General features: G+C 48.0%; 1 protein-coding gene across 1 annotated transcript in view; it reads right to left on the bottom strand.

The window, feature by feature from the left end:
• LRRN1 (leucine rich repeat neuronal 1) overlaps positions 1-5,705 on the bottom strand; it is a 29,642-nt gene extending 23,937 nt beyond the window's left edge. Inside the window, exon 1 of the mRNA XM_080995714.1 lies at positions 5,275-5,705. The gene's annotated coding sequence lies outside the window, so the exon portion shown is untranslated. The remainder of the gene's footprint in view (positions 1-5,274) is intronic.
• Positions 5,706-6,000: the final 295 nt, after the last annotated feature.

A 6,000-nucleotide genomic window follows, 5' to 3' on the forward strand; every position in this document is an offset into this window, starting at 1 on the left:
TTCTAATTAAGGCTTTTATTGTATTATATTACACTTTACAACACAATGTATTAAGAGAAACAGACTGCAGAAGAGGGAGTTTGTGGACTCTTAAACTGTCTCGATATATTGTACTAAATTGCAATGCTATTCTAGTACTTTTAGCTTTGACTCACCTGAAGTACTGCTAAGAGAAATACACAGACCATCACATTTATTCGAATAAAAGTAACAGCGAAATAGAAATAGCAGCTAAAGCAGTAATTGTGACTACCAGCATTGGAATTGAAAGTGTCTAAGCCTGTGACCTGGATTGTTAAAATTAGTCATACAGGCCTCTTACAAGCAAGTATGCCATCTTATTTTCATGAGCCATGAACGACATCGTCCAACGCAGGATTCTGAAGTCAAAGCAGATTCAATATGTGTGTAAGTATCAATGGTCCACTTAGAAATTTGGGTACTTTAGGGGCAGAAAAGCCTACTTTCACATTGTTGCTCTACTGAAGAGCAAACACTTTAAAATTAAAGCATACGTTGGGAACCGATGGCTCTCTAGATGTTGGTAGACTGCAAACACCCACCCTATCACTGACCATGCAGGCTGGGGCAAATGGAGCTGGAAGTCCAACCACATCTGGAGGGCTTCAGGTTCATCTGCCCTGGGTTAGAGACCATTTGTCCTGTTCTGCTGGGGCTTGGAGACCACAGGCAAAGTGAAAATCAATGCCAGAGCCACCAGCTCTGTTCCACTCCACTCCAGCCCAGCAGGATGAGGGAAATCAGAACCCTGGGCAGCTCCCAGGGGCTCTGCTGGCTGGGTTTTGCAAAGGTTTGGAGCCTTTAAAAGATTGGCAGGGTTTGACATTGCAATGGCTTTGCCACACCTGCCCCCCTTTTGCAATATTTAAAGGGGAAATGGCTCATCTAGGGCAGTTTATTCAGTTTCCCCATAGTTTCCCTAACTGATCTTTTCCACATTGCACTTGAGCTTTTCTCAGGATGTAAAAGCCACTTCTGGAAATATAGTGGAAAACAGCACAAGTTTAGCACTCTTTCCATGTTATTTGGACCCAGAAAAAAACACAACTGTTTCCAAATGACATGGAAATGAGCACTAAATGTTTCAGTTAGGCATGTGAATACAGTCAGGAAGTAAATGAGAGGGGCTTGTGTGGCCTGTGAAGAATCCACGATCCAGAACTCACCACAAACACTGCAAGCATAACTTTTCAGGCTTTCATAAAATATTGTTTGCAACATGCTAAAAGTAGTAGGAAACCTCAAAAACAAGCCAGACTTCCAAACAGAGAGTCATCCATAGGGAGGGAGGAAATGCATCTTTATACAAGTTGTCACTTTTATGCCAAAAATGTTGGACGCAGCTACATAAGGAGAGGTGGGCTAGTAACTTTTCTGGATTTATTTGCAAGGCTGAAACAAGAGATATGTAGAAACCCTACATGGGATGGCTCTCTTATGAAAAGCTTGTGTACACCATCACCTTAAAACAAAACAAAACAAAACAGGCCAATAACTTCAAATTCACAATTCACTGGAAGTATAAAGGCAAGATCTGATTGCATGAAATAATAGCCCTCTTTAGATAGGATTCCTGCGAACAGGGCAAGTGTGGCACAAAGCGCTTGCTTCAGCCTACCATGGCTCTACTTGCCATTGCTGTTTGGGACTATAACTTTGAAAAAAGGGAGCCTGCTCTACACATGGGGACTCCACAGTTTGGGAAACTGATCATGAAGGATTCTAAATTGCACAGGAAGTCCTCAAATGTAGAGCAGATGTCATGCTTCAGAAGTCATAGTCCAATGCAGCAACAACTGGAGTTGCACAGGTTCGGGGGTGGGGGCAGCTAAACGCAGCCACGTTTACCCCACTAATCATCTTCTTGAAGGCAACCCCTGAATACGTATTTAAAAGCACTTCCTTTCCACTTTTTAATAAGTTAATGGATGCATTGAGCAGCGAAATAATTTCACATGGGATTTCACAAAGAAGAAAATAACGTACAACCTAAAGAGTTTTCTGATGTATTCCTTGGCAACTCCCAAACAGTTCGGGGGGGGGGTGATCATTCAGTGGTGATGTTTCTTTCTCCCACCTGCAAACTGTACTGCAAACTCTTCATTTGATTCTGCCTCTTTTTCTAGCCAGTTGCTCGCTGGGAAGCACGCAACGAACCGGCACTAAATAACTTAGCGAAACATGTAAAATAGCAGGCGAACATCTGTTGTCCACCCCGAAACAATGCCAATACAACCAATACAATGCCTTCTTTCCCGCTAGCTCACTGAAACGCCTTCTTCAATGAAACCGTGGAACCCAAGGGTTAACTGCTTTCTTGGTGAATGGGGTCTTTTGCTTTCGGCTATGCAGCTAAACAAAAGAGGAGGCAACTGGTGCCTGGCACACAAGGAGGTATATTCATCCATGCTCACGTGTAGTCCACACCACAAGTCTGTGATGAGGGCTCCACAAAGCCAGAAGGTGAAATGCGCCAGCTGCTGTCTACCAAACTAATGCCTGAAAGGGCAGAGGAAAGGGCATGCTTTGAAGAGGTATAAATTGCCTTGGTATTTTCTAGCATTTCACACTGAACCACACTGAATGCTTTGTGGATGTGGTTTTGCCCCCCCCCCCTTAAGCACTTCAAAGTCTTTAGAGGTGCGCACAACAATTTAAAAAGATTAGGTCACCATTAAAACCTACTGACTCAGGATCTTGTCTTATCTGGCCTGAAGGCAAGGAAGCTTACTGAATCCTTTATTTGATGTCAATGTCATGAACAACACAGAGAAAGGGAGGGAACTGCAGTTTGTCTTTAAGGGCAAAGCTACATTCGGTTCAAACTTAACGGAAAACAAAGTAATCTCTCCCCTCTGGAACGCAGTTGGAGAGAAAAAGTTCTGAACATCTGGAAGGATATGAAAGAAGCAACTCTACCCTTTTCCTTGAAGCTCTCAGATAATGATAGCACAGTTTTATATAGAACAGTAATATAGAGAGATAGAGAGATAGATTGAACTCCTACTCATTTGATGGTTTCCAAAACAGGCTGCTTATTGCTGGAATGAGACTAGGCAGAAACTGAAAGACCTGGAAACAATATCTAAGGGTAGAGCCCTGCCTCAATTCATGACAGGAACATAGGAACATAGGAAGCTCCCTTATAACTGGTCCATCCAACTCAGTATTGTTCCCATTGCCTGGCAGTAGCTCTCCAGAATCTCCAGTGGAAGTATTTCCCAGTCTTATCTGGAAGGTCAGAGACTTCTACAACTTTGTTAGGGCCCATCCCCAAAAGGATTACTACATTCCTCCCCTCTGGGTGCAATTCAGAGATCTCCTTTCCCTCACTGGAGAATGGCTTCCTTCAGAAACTGGCTTCTCTTGAGGACAGCTCTGTACCTCTAGCTTACTGGCTAGGTGACCTTGCAGAGGGCCTAAAGTCCTCACTGTCTAAAACCTCAGTAACAACTCCAGGACTTTGTACTTTTGGATGCTCCTTCTTCTCACATAATGGCTCAGACACAGGCACACCAGTTTGTATGTGGATGTTGGTCTTCAAGTTGCCAGGCTGTCTGGCCATCAGTTTCAACAAATTTGGGGGAAGAAAAGCCCTTGTTGGATCTTGTATCCTACCTGGAATCTCGCGGTTGCAACAAACTTCTCTAGAGGGAGCATATTTTACCCTATCATGGTCAGATTACTAGAGACAGCTTGCCATATAAATGTCCAAACAGCAAGGGGAGCTGGTGCAGAAGAGTGGGGTGGGGGAGCAACCCTCACACTAAGCCTTTATACCATTTTCTTAAGGTCTATTGTTAAACTGAAGACTCCTTGTCTTTTCAAATTCCTTCATGTGAATGGATGAGGCAAGACATCTGCCAGGGTGCATTCCCATTTGCATGCAAATCAGAGATTTAGGGGGACACACAGCACCAGCCTCCTCCTCCCCATGAGAAATGGGAATCACAGAAACTTCAGCCTGGTACTTTTCCCATTGCCTGTGCCTTAGCAGCTCAATGCAGCAAGTCCATTAAAAATCAGAAGGAAGTAAAAAAGAAAGAAAGAGGACAAAGTTAAGTAGTAAAGTGTTTCTTAAGAGCAAGACAGAGGAAGGTAACAGAAGTCATTCAGGCATCAGAGGATATTCCCGAAAACATCTTCTTGACTTTGACTAATTTCACACACATGCTTTTCTTCTTCTTTTTGTAAAGAAGAAGCCTCCCCTGGAGGGTACACAAACACAGTCCCAAAGTCATGAAATAATCACTGGGCATAACTTTCCTGACAGCAACCAGCTCCCCAATGCAGAGCATGACAATTGCAGATTAAGCACATGCATCCCACTGAAGTGCTTCAAGCCTCTGCAGAAAAAGACAAGGCGGGGAAAGAGTTTCATGCTTTGGCTGAAACCACAAACTAGCAAACTGTCTAGCTCAGGGAAGATTTTTTTTGGGGGGTGCAGATTTTCATCATAGCTGCTACCAGCCAGCATCCTCTTCACCCTCCTGCCTTGGGAGAGGACAAAGGACACTAGCTGGCAAACTTTCCATACTTGGTCTGCCTCGGCTAGATGAGAGACGGCAACAGCAACACACACACACACACACACACACCCTTTTTAGTCTTCTAGCCAGCTGGATGGAGGCAGCGAGCCTTTGGAATCAGCACACCTATTGCAAAAAAGAACAACAGCTAACACCCAACTGCTCCCTTCCTCCCCCCCTTAAACCAGGTTAGATCGACCTTTGTTTCTTCTTTCTAGGGTCTCCAACCGCAAGTCAACACTTAAGAAAAAGAAATTTTGGGGCAAGGGGGAGGGGAGAGAAGACAATCGCCCCCTTGTTTACCCTCCTTTCCCCTTCTAACCATGGCCAGAAATCCAGGGCCAGAGGGCAGGGTGCTGTTTGCTCCATCTGTTTTGCCCATTGCTTATCAGCCTTCTGGACGCTCTCCGCTAGGCAACGCTCTCTAAGCGTCCCAATTCCCTGCGCAGCCTTTCCAAACAAAAGCAATCCCTGCTAGGTGACATCTCAGCCTCTGCTCCCTGGAGGGCTCGCTTATCGTTCTGCCCAGTGAAATGCCACCACCTCCCAGCCCACAAATTCCCGGCACTGGTGGCTTGGTGGCATGCTAGAGATACAGCATATAGAGCATTTCTCTCCCTGCTTACTACTCCATAGTAACTTGGCTTCCGCTTTAACCCCTTCCCCGCCCAGGTAACCCATCTCCCTTCCTCCCCGCTGCCCAGACGGAGGAGGACACACTTACCCAAAGAGAGGGAACAGCGGCCCTCCCCCCCATGCAGGACGCGAGAGAGGCTCCTTAAACCGCGCCCGGAAAGGCACAACAATCCCCGGGGGCGAGGAGGCTCGCTTAGCCAGGCTCCGGCAGCTCGAGTTTCAAACGCCACAAGTCTGTGGCCAGAAGGACGGCGGGGCGCGCCCCCCTCTCCTGCCACCGCCTCTCCTTTCTCCGAGGCGACCGCGGCTGTAATTTCCACTCGGGGCCCCCGCGGCAAGGCGCGCGCTCTTCTTCCTCCTCCTCCTCCCCCCGCTGGCCGGGGGTCTCTTCGTGCTCGCGGGCGCCTTCCCTCCTCCCGCCGCGCGCACTTGCTGCTGCTGCTGCCGCCGCTGCCTCCTTCTCCTCTCTCCTCAGCTCGGCTTTGCACAGCCCGCAGCCGGCGTGCACCTGGTGTAAGCAAAGCAGGTCAGCTGACGGGCTGCCTCGCCATTGGCCGCTCGCCGCGCGCCCTCCCCCCCCCGCCCGCGCGCCCGCTTTTTGCAATACACCCGAGACCCGAGCAGGGCACCATCTGTAGGGGCTGCTAACAAAGGGGGAAGGCGAGGGAGCCTGCTCGAGGGGGCCGCGAGGGGCTTCTGCCCTGCTGCCAGGGCTGCTGTGGGAACGGCGGCGAAGGGTGGGGTGGGCGACAGGCAGCGACAAGAGCCCCCACCCCCACCGCGTCTCGCAGACCCCTTTTCACTGGGGCCTGAG

This window comes from Podarcis pityusensis (genome assembly GCF_964106645.2).
Source record: "Podarcis pityusensis genome assembly, chromosome: 2".
NCBI lineage: Eukaryota > Metazoa > Chordata > Lepidosauria > Squamata > Lacertidae > Podarcis > Podarcis pityusensis.